The sequence below is a fragment of the Hemitrygon akajei genome, unplaced genomic scaffold, assembly GCF_048418815.1.
Source record: "Hemitrygon akajei unplaced genomic scaffold, sHemAka1.3 Scf000037, whole genome shotgun sequence".
Lineage (NCBI taxonomy): Eukaryota > Metazoa > Chordata > Chondrichthyes > Myliobatiformes > Dasyatidae > Hemitrygon > Hemitrygon akajei.
In genome coordinates this window covers 1384424-1402635 of record NW_027331923.1, presented here as the reverse complement: position 1 = coordinate 1402635, position 18212 = coordinate 1384424, and positions in this window count along the sequence as shown.

Genomic DNA, 18212 nt, shown 5'->3' with positions numbered 1-18212 from the left:
CAGGTCAGGGTAGGAGACAGCCGGAGAGACTACATCTGCTGACCCGTCTGACAGTGACTGCAGGTCAGGGTAGGAGACAGCCGGAGAGACTACATCTGCTGACCCGTCTGACAGAGACTGCAGGTCAGGGTAGGTGACAGCCGGAGAGACTACATCTGCTGTCCCGTCTGAAAGTGACTGGTCAGGGTAGGAGACAGCCGGAGAGACTACATCTGCTGACCCGTCTGACAGTGACTGGTCAGGGTAGGAGACAGCCGGAGAGACTACATCTGCTGACCCGTCTGACAGTGACTGGTCAGGGTAGGAGACAGCCGGAGAGACTACATCTGCTGACCCGTTTGACAGTGACTGCAGGTCAGGGTAGGAGACAGCCGGAGAGACTACATCTGCTGACCCGTCTGACAGTGACCGCAGGTCAGGGTAGGAGACAGCCGGAGAGACTACATCTGCTGTCCCGTCTGACAGTGACTTGTCAGGGTAGGAGACAGCCGGAGAGACTACATCTGCTGACCCGTCTGACAGTGACTGGTCAGGATAGGAGACAGCCGGAGAGACTACATCTGCTGTCCTGTCTGACAGTGACTGGTCAGGATAGGAGACAGCCGGAGAGACTACATCTGCTGACCCGTCTGACAGTGACTGGTCAGGGTAGGAGACAGCCGGAGAGACTACATCTGCTGACCCGTCTGACAGTGACTGGTCAGGGTAGGAGACAGCCGGAGAGACTACATCTGCTGACCCGTCTGACAGTGACTGGTCAGGGTAGGAGACAGCCGGAGAGACTACATCTGCTGTCCCGTCTGACAGTGACTGCAGGTCAGGGTAGGAGACAGCCGGAGAGACTACATCTGCTGACCCGTCTGACAGTGACTGCAGGTCAGGGTAGGAGACAGCCGGAGAGACTACATCTGCTGACCAGTCTGACAGTGAGTGCAGGTCAGGGTAGGAGACAGCCGGAGAGACTACATCTGCTGACCCGTCTGACAGTGACTGCAGGTCAGGGTAGGAGACAGCCGGAGAGACTACATCTGCTGTCCCGTCTGACAGTGACTGGTCAGGGTAGGAGACAGCCGGAGAGACTACATCTGCTGACCCGTCTGACAGTGAGTGCAGGTCAGGGTAGGAGACAGCCGGAGAGACTACATCTGCTGACCCGTCTGACAGTGACTGGTCAGGGTAGGAGACAGCCGGAGAGACTACATCTGCTGACCCGTCTGACAGTGACTGGTCAGGGTAGGAGACAGCCGGAGAGACTACATCTGCTGACCCGTCTGACAGTGACTGCAGGTCAGGGTAGGAGACAGCCGGAGAGACTACATCTGCTGACCCGTCTGACAGTGACTGGTCTGGGTAGGTGACAGCCGGAGAGACTACATCTGCTGTCCCGTCTGACAGTGACTGGTCAGGATAGGAGACAGCCGGAGAGACTACATCTGCTGTCCCGTCTGACAGTGACTGGTCAGGATAGGAGACAGCCGGGGAGACTACATCTGCTGTCCCGTCTGACAGTGACTGGTCAGGATAGGAGACAGCCGGGGAGACTACATCTGCTGTCCCGTCTGACAGTGACTGGTCAGGATAGGAGACAGCCGGGGAGACTACATCTGCTGACCCGTCTGACAGTGACTGGTCAGGGTAGGAGACAGCCGGAGAGACTACATCTGCTGACCCGTCTGACAGTGACTGGTCAGGATAGGAGACAGCCGGAGAGACTACATCTGCTGACCCGTCTGACAGTGACTGGTCAGGGTAGGAGACAGCCGGAGAGACTACATCTGCTGACCCGTCTGACAGTGAGTGCAGGTCAGGGTAGGAGACAGCCGGAGAGACTACATCTGCTGACCCGTCTGACAGTGACTGCAGGTCAGGGTAGGAGACAGCCGGAGAGACTACATCTGCTGTCCCGTCTGACAGTGACTGGTCAGGATAGGAGACAGCCGGAGAGACTACATCTGCTGACCCGTCTGACAGTGACTGGTCAGGGTAGGAGACAGCCGGAGAGACTACATCTGCTGACCCGTCTGACAGTGACTGGTCAGGGTAGGAGACAGCCGGAGAGACTACATCTGCTGTCCCGTCTGACAGTGACTGGTCAGGATAGGAGACAGCGGGAGAGACTACATCTGCTGACCCGTCTGACAGTGACTGGTCAGGGTAGGAGACAGCCGGAGAGACTACATCTGCTGACCCGTCTGACAGTGACTGGTCAGGGTAGGAGACAGCCGGAGAGAGTACATCTGCTGTCCCGTCTGACAGTGACTGGTCAGGATAGGAGACAGCCGGAGAGAGTACATCTGCTGACCCGTCTGACAGTGACTGGTCAGGGTAGGAGACAGCCGGAGAGACTACATCTGCTGACCCGTCTGACAGTGAGTGCAGGTCAGGGTAGGAGACAGCCGGAGAGACTACATCTGCTGTCCCGTCTGACAGTGACTGGTCAGGGTAGGAGACAGCCGGAGAGACTACAACTGCTGACCCGTCTGACAGTGAGTGCAGGTCAGGGTAGGAGACAGCCGGAGAGACTACATCTGCTGTCCCGTCTGACAGTGACTGGTCAGGGTAGGAGACAGCCGGAGAGACTACATCTGCTGACCCGTCTGACAGTGAGTGCAGGTCAGGGTAGGAGACAGCCGGAGAGACTACATCTGCTGACCCGTCTGACAGTGACTGCAGGTCAGGGTAGGAGACAGCCGGAGAGACTACATCTGCTGACCCGTCTGACAGAGACTGCAGGTCAGGGTAGGGGACAGCCGGAGAGACTACATCTGCTGTCCCGTCTGAAAGTGACTGGTCAGGGTAGGAGACAGCCGAGAGACTACATCTGCTGACCCGTCTGACAGTGACTGGTCAGGGTAGGAGACAGCCGGAGAGACTACATCTGCTGACCCGTCTGACAGTGACTGGTCAGGGTAGGAGACAGCCGGAGAGACTACATCTGCTGACCCGTTTGACAGTGACTGCAGGTCAGGGTAGGAGACAGCCGGAGAGACTACATCTGCTGACCCGTCTGACAGTGACCGCAGGTCAGGGTAGGAGACAGCCGGAGAGACTACATCTGCTGTCCCGTCTGACAGTGACTGCAGGTCAGGGTAGGAGACAGCCGGAGAGACTACATCTGCTGACCCGTCTGACAGTGACTGGTCTGGGTAGGTGACAGCCGGAGAGACTACATCTGCTGTCCCGTCTGACAGTGACTGGTCAGGATAGGAGACAGCCGGAGAGACTACATCTGCTGTCCCGTCTGACAGTGACTGGTCAGGATAGGAGACAGCCGGGGAGACTACATCTGCTGTCCCGTCTGACAGTGACTGGTCAGGATAGGAGACAGCCGGGGAGACTACATCTGCTGTCCCGTCTGACAGTGACTGGTCAGGATAGGAGACAGCCGGGGAGACTACATCTGCTGACCCGTCTGACAGTGACTGGTCAGGGTAGGAGACAGCCGGAGAGACTACATCTGCTGACCCGTCTGACAGTGACTGGTCAGGATAGGAGACAGCCGGAGAGACTACATCTGCTGACCCGTCTGACAGTGACTGGTCAGGGTAGGAGACAGCCGGAGAGACTACATCTGCTGACCCGTCTGACAGTGAGTGCAGGTCAGGGTAGGAGACAGCCGGAGAGACTACATCTGCTGACCCGTCTGACAGTGACTGCAGGTCAGGGTAGGAGACAGCCGGAGAGACTACATCTGCTGTCCCGTCTGACAGTGACTGGTCAGGATAGGAGACAGCCGGAGAGACTACATCTGCTGACCCGTCTGACAGTGACTGGTCAGGGTAGGAGACAGCCGGAGAGACTACATCTGCTGACCCGTCTGACAGTGACTGGTCAGGGTAGGAGACAGCCGGAGAGACTACATCTGCTGTCCCGTCTGACAGTGACTGGTCAGGATAGGAGACAGCGGGAGAGACTACATCTGCTGACCCGTCTGACAGTGACTGGTCAGGGTAGGAGACAGCCGGAGAGACTACATCTGCTGACCCGTCTGACAGTGACTGGTCAGGGTAGGAGACAGCAGGAGAGAGTACATCTGCTGTCCCGTCTGACAGTGACTGGTCAGGATAGGAGACAGCCGGAGAGAGTACATCTGCTGACCCGTCTGACAGTGACTGGTCAGGGTAGGAGACAGCCGGAGAGACTACATCTGCTGACCCGTCTGACAGTGAGTGCAGGTCAGGGTAGGAGACAGCCGGAGAGACTACATCTGCTGTCCCGTCTGACAGTGAGTGCAGGTCAGGGTAGGAGACAGCCGGAGAGACTACATCTGCTGTCCCGTCTGACAGTGACTGGTCAGGGTAGGAGACAGCCGGAGAGACTACATCTGCTGACCCGTCTGACAGTGAGTGCAGGTCAGGGTAGGAGACAGCCGGAGAGACTACATCTGCTGACCCGTCTGACAGTGACTGCAGGTCAGGGTAGGAGACAGCCGGAGAGACTACATCTGCTGACCCGTCTGACAGAGACTGCAGGTCAGGGTAGGTGACAGCCGGAGAGACTACATCTGCTGTCCCGTCTGAAAGTGACTGGTCAGGGTAGGAGACAGCCGAGAGACTACATCTGCTGACCCGTCTGACAGTGACTGGTCAGGGTAGGAGACAGCCGGAGAGACTACATCTGCTGACCCGTCTGACAGTGACTGGTCAGGGTAGGAGACAGCCGGAGAGACTACATCTGCTGACCCGTTTGACAGTGACTGCAGGTCAGGGTAGGAGACAGCCGGAGAGACTACATCTGCTGACCCGTTTGACAGTGACTGCAGGTCAGGGTAGGAGACAGCCGGAGAGACTACATCTGCTGACCCGTCTGACAGTGACCGCAGGTCAGGGTAGGAGACAGCCGGAGTGACTACATCTGCTGTCCCGTCTGACAGTGACTTGTCAGGGTAGGAGACAGCCGGAGAGACTACATCTGCTGACCCGTCTGACAGTGACTGGTCAGGATAGGAGACAGCCGGAGAGACTACATCTGCTGTCCTGTCTGACAGTGACTGGTCAGGATAGGAGACAGCCGGAGAGACTACATCTGCTGACCCGTCTGACAGTGACTGGTCAGGGTAGGAGACAGCCGGAGAGACTACATCTGCTGACCCGTCTGACAGTGACTGGTCAGGGTAGGAGACAGCCGGAGAGACTACATCTGCTGACCCGTCTGACAGTGACTGGTCAGGGTAGGAGACAGCCGGAGAGACTACATCTGCTGTCCCGTCTGACAGTGACTGCAGGTCAGGGTAGGAGACAGCCGGAGAGACTACATCTGCTGACCCGTCTGACAGTGACTGCAGGTCAGGGTAGGAGACAGCCGGAGAGACTACATCTGCTGACCCGTCTGACAGTGAGTGCAGGTCAGGGTAGGAGACAGCCGGAGAGACTACATCTGCTGACCCGTCTGACAGTGACTGCAGGTCAGGGTAGGAGACAGCCGGAGAGACTACATCTGCTGTCCCGTCTGACAGTGACTGGTCAGGGTAGGAGACAGCCGGAGAGACTACATCTGCTGACCCGTCTGACAGTGAGTGCAGGTCAGGGTAGGAGACAGCCGGAGAGACTACATCTGCTGACCCGTCTGACAGTGACTGGTGAGGGTAGGAGACAGCCGGAGAGACTACATCTGCTGACCCGTCTGACAGTGACTGGTCAGGGTAGGAGACAGCCGGAGAGACTACATCTGCTGACCCGTCTGACAGTGAGTGCAGGTCAGGGTAGGAGACAGCCGGAGAGACTACATCTGCTGACCCGTCTGACAGTGAGTGCAGGTCAGGGTAGGAGACAGCCGGAGAGACTACATCTGCTGACCCGTCTGACAGTGACCGCAGGTCAGGGTAGGAGACAGCCGGAGAGACTACATCTGCTGACCCGTCTGACAGTGACTGGTCAGGGTAGGAGACAGCCGGAGAGACTACATCTGCTGTCCCGTCTGACAGTGACTGGTCAGGGTAGGAGACAGCCGGAGAGACTACATCTGCTGTCCCGTCTGACAGAGACTGGTCAGGGTAGGAGACAGCCGGAGAGACTACATCTGCTGACCCGTCTGACAGTGAGTGCAGGTCAGGGTAGGAGACAGCCGGAGAGACTACATCTGCTGACCCGTCTGACAGTGAGTGCAGGTCAGGGTAGGAGACAACCGGAGAGACTACAACTGCTGTCTCGTCTGACAGTGACCGCAGGTCAGGGTAGGAGACAGCCGGAGAGACTACATCTGCTGTCTCGTCTGACAGTGACCGCAGGTCAGGGTAGGAGACAGCCGGAGAGACTACATCTGCTGACCCGTCTGACAGTGAGTGCAGGTCAGGGTAGGAGACAGCCGGAGAGACTACATCTGCTGTCTCGTCTGACAGTGACCGCAGGTCAGGGTAGGAGACAGCCGGAGAGACTACATCTGCTGACCCGTCTGACAGTGACTGGTCAGGGTAGGAGACAGCCGGAGAGACTACATCTGCTGACCCGTCTGACACTGACTGGTCAGTGTAGGAGACAGCCGGAGAGACTACATCTGCTGACCCGTCTGACAGTGACCGCAGGTCAGGGTAGGAGACAGCCGGAGAGACTACATCTGCTGACCCGTCTGACAGTGACCGCAGGTCAGGGTAGGACACAGCCGGAGAGACTACATCTGCTGTCCCGTCTGACAGTGACTGGTCAGGATAGGAGACAGCCGGAGAGACTACATCTGCTGACCCGTCTGACAGTGACTGCAGGTCAGGGTAGGACACAGCCGGAGAGACTACATCTGCTGTCTCGTCTGACAGTGACTGGTCAGGATAGGAGACAGCCGGAGAGACTACATCTGCTGACCCGTCTGACAGTGACTGGTCAGGGTAGGAGACAGCCGGAGAGACTACATCTGCTGTCCCGTCTGACAGTGACTGGTCAGGGTAGGAGACAGCCGGAGAGACTACATCTGCTGTCCCGTCTGACAGTGACTGGTCAGGATAGGAGACAGCCGGAGAGACTACATCTGCTGACCCGTCTGACAGTGACTGGTCAGGGTAGGAGACAGCCGGAGAGACTACATCTGCTGACCCGTCTGACAGTGACTGGTCAGGGTAGGAGACAGCCGGAGAGACTACATCTGCTGTCCCGTCTGACAGTGACTGGTCAGGATAGGAGACAGCCGGAGAGACTACATCTGCTGACCCGTCTGACAGTGACTGGTCAGGGTAGGAGACAGCCGGAGAGACTACATCTGCTGAGCCGTCTGACAGTGACTGGTCAGGGTAGGAGACAGCCGGAGAGACTACATCTGCTGACCCGTCTGACAGTGACTGGTCAGGGTAGGAGACAGCCGGAGAGACTACATCTGCTGACCCGTCTGAGAGAGACTGCAGGTCAGGGTAGGTGACAGCCGGAGAGACTACATCTGCTGTCCCGTCTGAAAGTGACTGGTCAGGGTAGGAGACAGCCGGAGAGACTACATCTGCTGACCCGTCTGACAGTGACTGGTCAGGGTAGGAGACAGCCGGAGAGACTACATCTGCTGTCCCGTCTGACAGTGACTGGTCAGGATAGGAGACAGCGGGAGAGACTACATCTGCTGACCCGTCTGACAGTGACTGGTCAGGGTAGGAGACAGCCGGAGAGACTACATCTGCTGACCCGTCTGACAGTGACTGCAGGTCAGGGTAGGGGACAGCCGGAGAGACTACATCTGCTGTCCCGTCTGACAGTGACTGCAGGTCAGGGTAGGAGACAGCCGGAGAGACTACATCTGCTGACCCGTCTGACAGTGACCGCAGGTCAGGGTAGGAGACAGCCGGAGAGACTACATCTGCTGTCCCGTCTGACAGTGACTGGTCAGGATAGGAGACAGCCGGAGAGACTACATCTGCTGTCCCGTCTGACAGTGACTGGTCAGGATAGGAGACAGCCGGAGAGACTACATCTGCTGACCCGTCTGACAGTGACTGGTCAGGGTAGGAGACAGCCGGAGAGACTACATCTGCTGTCCCGTCTGACAGTGACTGGTCAGGGTAGGAGACAGCCGGAGAGACTACATCTGCTGTCCCGTCTGACAGTGACTGGTCAGGGTAGGAGACAGCCGGAGAGACTACATCTGCTGACCCGTCTGACAGTGACTGGTCAGGATAGGAGACAGCCGGAGAGACTACATCTGCTGACCCGTCTGACAGTGACTGGTCAGGGTAGGAGACAGCTGGAGAGACTACATCTGCTGACCCGTCTGACAGTGACTGCAGGTCAGGGTAGGAGACAGCCGGAGAGACTACATCTGCTGTCCCGTCTGACAGTGACTGGTCAGGATAGGAGACAGCCGGAGAGACTACATCTGCTGACCCGTCTGACAGTGACTGGTCAGGGTAGGAGACAGCCGGAGAGACTACATCTGCTGACCCGTCTGACAGTGACTGGTCAGGGTAGGAGACAGCCGGAGAGACTACATCTGCTGTCCCGTCTGACAGTGACTGGTCAGGATAGGAGACAGCGGGAGAGACTACATCTGCTGACCCGTCTGACAGTGACTGGTCAGGGTAGGAGACAGCCGGAGAGACTACATCTGCTGACCCGTCTGACAGTGACTGGTCAGGGTAGGAGACAGCCGGAGAGACTACATCTGCTGTCCCGTCTGACAGTGACTGGTCAGGATAGGAGACAGCCGGAGAGAGTACATCTGCTGACCCGTCTGACAGTGACTGGTCAGGGTAGGAGACAGCCGGAGAGACTACATCTGCTGACCCGTCTGACAGTGGCTGCAGGTCAGGGTAGGAGACAGCCGGAGAGACTACATCTGCTGTCCCGTCTGACAGTGACTGGTCAGGGTAGGAGACAGCCGGAGAGACTACATCTGCTGACCCGTCTGACAGTGAGTGCAGGTCAGGGTAGGAGACAGCCGGAGAGACTACATCTGCTGACCCGTCTGACAGTGACTGCAGGTCAGGGTAGGACACAGCCGGAGAGACTACATCTGCTGACCCGTCTGAGAGTGACTGGTCAGGGTAGGAGACAGCCGGAGAGACTACATCTGCTGACCCGTCTGACAGAGACTGCAGGTCAGGGTAGGTGACAGCCGGAGAGACTACATCTGCTGTCCCGTCTGAAAGTGACTGGTCAGGGTAGGAGACAGCCGGAGAGACTACATCTGCTGACCCGTCTGACAGTGACTGGTCAGGGTAGGAGACAGCCGGAGAGACTACATCTGCTGACCCGTCTGACAGTGACTGGTCAGGGTAGGAGACAGCCGGAGAGACTACATCTGCTGACCCGTCTGACAGTGACTGGTCAGGGTAGGAGACAGCCGGAGAGACTACATCTGCTGACCCGTCTGACAGTGACTGGTCAGGGTAGGAGACAGCCGGAGAGACTACATCTGCTGACCCGTCTGACAGTGACTGGTCAGGGTAGGAGACAGCCGGAGAGACTACATCTGCTGATCCGTCTGACAGTGACTGCAGGTCAGGGTAGGAGACAGCCGGAGAGACTACATCTGCTGATCCGTCTGACAGTGACTGCAGGTCAGGGTAGGAGACAGCCGGATAGACTACATCTGCTGACCCGTCTGACAGTGAGTGCAGGTCAGGGTAGGAGACAGCCGGAGAGACTACATCTGCTGTCCCGTCTGACAGTGACTGGTCAGGGTAGGTGACAGCCGGAGAGACTACATCTGCTGACCCGTCTGACAGTGACTGGTCAGGGTAGGAGACAGCCGGAGAGACTACATCTGCTGTCCCGTCTGACAGTGACTGGTCAGGATAGGAGACAGCGGGAGAGACTACATCTGCTGACCCGTCTGACAGTGACTGGTCAGGGTAGGAGACAGCCGGAGAGACTACATCTGCTGACCCGTCTGACAGTGACTGGTCAGGGTAGGAGACAGCCGGAGAGACTACATCTGCTGTCCCGTCTGACAGTGACTGGTCAGGATAGGAGACAGCCGGAGAGAGTACATCTGCTGACCCGTCTGACAGTGACTGGTCAGGGTAGGAGACAGCCGGAGAGACTACATCTGCTGACCCGTCTGACAGTGGCTGCAGGTCAGGGTAGGAGACAGCCGGAGAGACTACATCTGCTGTCCCGTCTGACAGTGACTGGTCAGGGTAGGAGACAGCCGGAGAGACTACATCTGCTGACCCGTCTGACAGTGAGTGCAGGTCAGGGTAGGAGACAGCCGGAGAGACTACATCTGCTGACCCGTCTGACAGTGACTGCAGGTCAGGGTAGGACACAGCCGGAGAGACTACATCTGCTGACCCGTCTGAGAGTGACTGGTCAGGGTAGGAGACAGCCGGAGAGACTACATCTGCTGACCCGTCTGACAGAGACTGCAGGTCAGGGTAGGTGACAGCCGGAGAGACTACATCTGCTGTCCCGTCTGAAAGTGACTGGTCAGGGTAGGAGACAGCCGGAGAGACTACATCTGCTGACCCGTCTGACAGTGACTGGTCAGGGTAGGAGACAGCCGGAGAGACTACATCTGCTGACCCGTCTGACAGTGACTGGTCAGGGTAGGAGACAGCCGGAGAGACTACATCTGCTGACCCGTCTGACAGTGACTGGTCAGGGTAGGAGACAGCCGGAGAGACTACATCTGCTGACCCGTCTGTCAGTGACTGGTCAGGGTAGGAGACAGCCGGAGAGACTACATCTGCTGACCCGTCTGACAGTGACTGGTCAGGGTAGGAGACAGCCGGAGAGACTACATCTGCTGATCCGTCTGACAGTGACTGCAGGTCAGGGTAGGAGACAGCCGGAGAGACTACATCTGCTGATCCGTCTGACAGTGACTGCAGGTCAGGGTAGGAGACAGCCGGATAGACTACATCTGCTGACCCGTCTGACAGTGAGTGCAGGTCAGGGTAGGAGACAGCCGGAGAGACTACATCTGCTGTCCCGTCTGACAGTGACTGGTCAGGGTAGGTGACAGCCGGAGAGACTACATCTGCTGTCCCGTCTGACAGTGACTGGTCAGGATAGGAGACAGCCGGAGAGAGTACATCTGCTGTCCTGTCTGACAGTGACTGGTCAGGATAGGAGACAGCCGGAGAGACTACATCTGCTGACCCGTCTGACAGTGACTGGTCAGGGTAGGAGACAGCCGGAGAGACTACATCTGCTGACCCGTCTGACAGTGACTGCAGGTCAGGGTAGGAGACAGCCGGAGAGACTACATCTGCTGACCCATCTGACAGTGACTGCAGGTCAGGGTAGGACACAGCCGGAGAGACTACATCTGCTGACCCGTCTGACAGTGAGTGCAGGTCAGGGTAGGAGACAGCCGGAGAGACTACATCTGCTGTCCCGTCTGACAGTGACTGGTCAGGGTAGGAGACAGCCGGAGAGACTACATCTGCTGACCCGTCTGACAGTGAGTGCAGGTCAGGGTAGGAGACAGCCGGAGAGACTACATCTGCTGACCCGTCTGACAGTGACTGGTCAGGGTAGGAGACAGCCGGAGAGACTACATCTGCTGACACGTCTGACAGTGACTGGTCAGGGTAGGAGACAGCCGGAGAGACTACATCTGCTGACCCGTCTGACAGTGACTGCAGGTCAGGGTAGGAGACAGCCGGAGAGACTACATCTGCTGACCCGTCTGACAGTGAGTGCAGGTCAGGGTAGGAGACAGCCGGAGAGACTACATCTGCTGTCCCGTCTGACAGTGACTGGTCAGGGTAGGAGACAGCCGGAGAGACTACATCTGCTGAGCCGTCTGACAGTGACTGGTCAGGGTAGGAGACAGCCGGAGAGACTACATCTGCTGACCCGTCTGACAGTGACCGCAGGTCAGGGTAGGAGACAGCCGGAGAGACTACATCTGCTGACCCGTCTGACAGAGACTGCAGGTCGTGGTAGGAGACAGCTGGAGAGACTACATCTGCTGACCCGTCTGACAGAGACTGCAGGTCAGGGTAGGACACAGCCGGAGAGACTACATCTGCTGACCCGTCTGACAGTGACCGCAGTTCAGGGTAGGAGACAGCTGGAGAGACTACATCTGCTGTCCCGTCTGACAGTGACTGGTCAGGGTAGGAGACAGCCGGAGAGACTACATCTGCTGACCCGTCTGACAGTGACTGGTCAGGGTAGGAGACTGCCGGAGAGACTACATCTGCTGACCCGTCTGACAGTGACTGCAGGTCAGGGTAGGAGACAGCCGGAGAGACTACATCTGCTGACCCGTCTGACAGTGACCGCAGGTCAGGGTAGGAGACAGCCGGAGAGACTACATCTGCTGACCCGTCTGACAGTGACTGCAGGTCAGGGTAGGAGACAGCCGGAGAGACTACATCTGCTGACCCGTCTGAGAGTGACAGGTCAGGGTAGGAGACAGCCGGAGAGACTACATCTGCTGACCCGTCTGTTAGTGACTGCAGGTCAGGGTAGGAGACAGCCGGACAGACTACATCTGCTGACCCTGTCGGTATCAGCCCCAGGACACAGGAGAACACACATCTTAGTTCAAAAGACTGCGAACACTGCGTTATTATTTAAATTATAAATAAGAACTTTTTAAAAGCTATTATTAATGCTTTTTGAGATAGTGATTTAGATGCTTATCATATTTTTTACTGAGTTAAGTATTGTATGTAATTAGTTTTGCTACAACAAGTGTATGGGACATTGGAAAAAAATTTGAATTTCCCCATGGGGATGAATAAAGTATCTATCTATCTATCTATCTATCTTTATTTTTAGTAAAGTCTGCACAGTGCTAAGTATGTTTTTAAATGTTGCTGCTGTAACGAAAGAATTCCCCACTCGGGATTAATAGTATTTAATAATAATAATTCTCCACCCCTTTATCACTCTCACCAATCACCTTCTCAGCTCTTCACTCCTCCCCGTCTCACTGTTTACCCTATCACCTCACCTTCTCCCAGATTCTTACTCCTTCCCTTCCTTTCCAGTCCTGAAGAAGGGTCTCGGTCTGAAACGCCGACTGTTCTCTCCTCTCCATAGTTGCTGCCGGCCCCTCTGAATTTCCTCCGGCATTTCCCGTCTGTTGCTTTGGATGTCCGCATCTGCAGATTTACTCCTGTTTGCTCACATGCGCATGCGCAGCGGTCTGAGGCGGTCCGAACTATCGCGCATGCGCTCAGTAGACGAGAGGCTCACAAGGACCGGCTGCAGGTAGGAGGGGTCTCCGGGAGGGAATTAATCTCCGGTGTCTGAAACGCGATTGAAGGGCTATTACTGTGAGATCCTGCCGCACTGGTCCTGCACCCCAGGACAGCCCCGGTCCGTTCCCTCTTCCTCAGCCCCACGATCCGTACCCGGGCCCCGGGGAGCTTTCAGCTGATGAGCGCTGGAGCCGCCGTCATTTCTGCGGCGCATGCGCATCGCTAGATCGTTCCGTGGCTGACAGACAGGTTTCTCCCTCGTGCGGCCTTTTGGGTAAAGAGGCAGCCATGCGTGACTCTGCCAGCGTTGTCCCAGTACAGTCGGAGGAAATGTGAGCGAATGCCTCTCTCAAACACTGCCGAGGTCCAGCTGTATACATACAAAGATTAGTAACTCGGAACAAAAAGATATTTCCTAGTTAATCTTGGATGAAAAGTCTACCTTCCAATCAATTAAATTGTCAATTAGTGCTGTATGGCAAAAAAAAATCCTTCCGTCAGATTTAGTTCTCGCTGGGTAAGTAACCCCTTTGTCCTCGAGGACAAGTGACTTGTGGCTTTCACATCACAAAACTGCCACACTCCAATGAGAATAACTGCTGCCCTCCCATTCAAGATTGCTGGCATTGACATTAATGGATTCATCACTGTCAATCAGCTGGGGTGGGGATCCGAGTAAATAGAAAATCTCTGGGATTCTGTATGTTGTGGCAATTGCTCTTTGTAGTGTTGTGGAGCATGGCCAGAACTTGAAATAATCCCAAAGGACAGAGACAAATTGAGCCAAGTCACAGGTTGATTGAATGCAGAAACATCCTCATCCAGACAGGAATACAGTCAGAGAATTTGATGGTCAGCCAGGATGACTGATCCGTGCCTTGTTAGAAGATGAGGAGTTCATATAGAGACGGAAATCCACAGTGTAATTACAATTTCTCTACCACATATCCCTCTATTTTTCTAAGCTCTATGTACCTATCTAAAAGTCTCTTAAAAGGTCCTATTGTACCCACCCTTTGTGTGAAAAACATACCTCTGACATCACCCTTGTACCTACTTCCAAGCACCATAAAACTATGCCCACCCTCCCTCCCCCCCCCCCATGTTAGCCATTTCAATCTTGGGAAAAAGCCTCTTGCTATCCACACGATCAATGCCCCTCATCATCTTATTCGCCTCTATCAGGTCACCTCTCATCTTCCATCGCTCCGACGTTCACTCAACCTATTCACATGAGGCATGCTCTCCAATCCATACAACATCCTTGTAAACCTCCTCTGCCCTCTGTCTATAGTATCCACGTCCTTCCTGTATTAAGGGGACCAGAACTGAACACAGTACCAAAAGTCAGGTCGAACTAAGGCCTTATATCTGTAAATCTCCTCTGCCCTCTGTCTATAGTATCCACGTCCTTCCTGTATTAAGGGGACCAGAACTGAACACAGTACCAAAAGTGAGGTCTAACTAAGGCCTTATATCTGTGAATCTCCTCTGCCCTCTGTCGATAGTATCCATGTCCTTCCTGTATTGAGGGACCAGAACTGAACACAGTACCAACAGTGAGTCAGAGTTGTTGAGAGCGCCCTCTTCTTTGTGGTGGCGTGTTGGGGAGGAAGCATTAAGAAGAAGGACGCCTCACGTCTTAATAAGCTGATAAGGAAGGCGGGCTCTGTCGTGGGCAAAGTACTGGAGAGTTTAACATCGGTAGCTGAGCGAAGGGCGCTGAGTAGGCTACGGTCAATTATGGAAAACCCTGAACATCCTCTACATAGCACCATCCAGAGACAGAGAAGCAGTTTCAGCGACAGGTTACTGTCGATGCAATGCTCCTCAGACAGGATGAAGAGGTTAATACTCCCCAATGCCATTAGGCTTTACAATTCAACTGCCAGGACTTAAGAACTTTTTTAAAGCTATTATTAATGCTTTTTGAGTTAGTGATTTAGATGCATATCATATTATTACTGAGTTAAGTATTGTATGTAATGAGTTTTTGCTACAACAAGTGTATGGGACATTGGAAAAAATGTTGAATTTCCCCATGGGGATGAATAAAGTATCTATCTATCTATCTATCTATCTATCTATCTATCTAACTAAGGCCTTATATCTGTAAATCTCCTCTGCCCTCTGTATATAGTATCCACATCCTTCCTGTATTAGGGGATTAGAACTGAACACAGTACCAAAAGTGAGGTCTGACTAAGGCCTTATATCTGTAAATCTCCTCTGCCCTGTGTCTATAGTATCCATGTCCTTCCTGTATTGAGGGGACCAGAACTGAACAGAGTACCAAAAGTCAGGTCGAACTAAGGCCTTATATCTGTAAATCTCCACTGCACTCTGTATATAGTATCCACATCCTTCCTGTATTAGGGGATTAGAACTGAACACAGTACCAAAAGTGAGGTCTAACTAAGGCCTTATATCTGTAAATCTCCTCTGCACTCTGTCTATAGTATCCACGTCCTTCCTGTATTAAGGGGACCAGAACTGAACACAGTACCAAAAGTGAGGTCTAACTAAGGCCTTATATCTGTAAATCTCCTCTGCACTCTGTCTATAGTATCCACATCCTTCCTGTATTAAGGGGACCAGAACTGAACACAGTACCAAAAGTGAGGTCTAACTAAGGCCATATATCTGTAAATCTGCTCTGCCCTCTGTCTATAGTATCCACATCCTTCCTCTATTGAGGGGACCAGAACTGAACACAGTACCAAAAGTGAGGTCGAACTAAGGCCTTATATCTGTAAATCTCCTCTGCTCTCTGTCTATAGTATCCACGTCCTTCCTGTATTAAGGGGACCAGAACTGAACACAGTACCAAAAGTGAGGTCTGACTAAGGCCTTATATCTGTAAATCTCCTCTGCCCTCTGTCTGTAGTATCCACGTCCTTCCTGTATTGAGGGGACCAGAACTGAACACAGTACCAAAAGTGAGGTCTAACTAAGGCCTTACATCTGTAAATCTCCTCTGCCCTCTGTCTATAGTATCCACGTCCTTCCTGTATTGAGGAGACCAGAACTGAACACAGTGCCAAAAGTGAGGTCTAACGAAGGCCTTATATCTGTAAAGTTACCTCTGGCATTTGAACTAGGTCCTATTGTTGATGAAGGCCTTCTTAACAACACTGTCAACCTGCCCAGCAGCTTTGTGTGCACGATTGACACGGACCCCAAGATCTCACTGATCCTCCACCCTGCCAAGAGTCCTAACATTAATGTTGTATTCTGTCTTCAAATGTGACCTACTGAAAGGAACCACTGGATTGAACCCCATCTGTCACTTCTCAGCCCAGTTCTGCATCCTATTGATGTCTGGCTGTAACCTCCAGACTATCCACAACAACCCCAACATTTGTGTCATCGACAAACTTACAAACCCACCCGTCTAGAAACATAGGAAACCTACAGCACGATACAGGCCCTTCGGCCCAGTTAGCCCTCTATTTTACTAAGCTCCATGTACCTATCCAAAAGTCTCTTCAAAGACACTATCATATCTGCCTCCACCACCGTTGCCAGCAGCCCATTCCACACACTCACCACTCTCTGAGGAAAAGACTTACCCCTGACATCTCCTCTGTACCTACGCCCCAGCACATGAAACCTGTGTCCTCTTGTGGCAACCATTTCCGACCTGGGAAAAAGCCTCTGACTATCCACATGATCATGCCTCTCATCATCTTAAACACTACTTCCTCATCAAGGTCATTTGTAAATGTTACAAAGAGGAGGGGTCCCAGAAAAGATCCCTGCTGAACAGCACTGGTCACCGTCCTTCATACAGCATCTACATGCACCCTTTGCCTTCTGTGGGCAAGCCAATTCTGGATCCACAAAGCAAGGTCACCTTGGATCCTTGCCTCATTAATTTCTCAATGAGCTTTGCTTGAGGAACCTTATCAAAAGTCTTACTGAAAGCCATGCCCACTACATCCAATGCTCCACCTTCATCACTGTGCTTTGTTGCATCTTCAAAGAATTCAATCCGGTTCGTAAGGCATGACCTGCCCTTAACAAAGCCATGCTGACTATCCCTGATCAGATTATGTCTCTCCAATTGTCTGAAGTCCTGCCTCCCAGGATCTTCTCCAACCACTTGCCCACCACTGAAGCAAGACTCCATAACATACAGGAGCAGAAGTAGGCCATTTGGCCCGTCGAGACTGCACTGCCATTCAGTCATGGGCTGATCCAATTCTTCCAGTCATCCGCATTCCCCTGCTTTCACCCAATACCCTTCGATGCCCTGGCTAATCAAGAAACTATCTATCTCTGCCTTAAATACACCCAATGACTTGGCCTCCACAGCCGCTCGTGGCAACAAATTCCACAGATTTACAACCCTCAGACTAAAGTAATTTCTGCGCATCTCAGTTCCGAAAGGTCGTCCTTCAATCCTGAAGTCGTGCCCTCTTGTCCTAGACTCCCCTACCATGGGAAATAACTTTTCCATGTCTAATCTGTTCAGGCCTTTCAATGTTCAGAGTGTTTCTGTGAGAACTCCCTCATTCTCCTGAACTCCAGGGAATACAGCTCAAGAGCTGCCGGACGTTCCTCATGCGGTAACTGTTACGAACACAAAAGTCTCAGCAGCAATGGAACGCCTGGAGTCTGGTTTTGCTGTTAACTAAACAGTGTTTTATTAGTAACCACGTCATTTAGTAACTCAAACCAGGTAAATCAAGAGTTAATGCTGTTATGCATATACAGGTGTAAATGTATAAATCCCCGAACTTCTTCAAGCTTAGGTGGTAAATGATACAGTCTTACGATGGTGTGGTAAGGAAATTCAATTCGGTCCACGGGATTGAAGTGAGAGAGAGAGATGTGTAATCCAAGTAAACAGATGTTGTCAATCCTCCTCGATGTCCCCCAAATCTTCCAAGTTAGCCAAACATGACCAGCTTAAGAGCGCCATCTTCAAGTGATAATCTACCAACCCAAGCAAGGGTGAGACACACCGGTAGAGGCCACAGGGTCGCCCTCAAACGCACTAATGGTCATGGGTCGATTCCTCTTAATCGATCCTCAGCCCCACCCTTGTGGGCACTGAAAAGTTCAGTGGCAATTCCGCCACCAGCCTTTGTGCATCTGCGTGTCCCAGGAAAGAGACAGTGACGCTTGTTTAAAT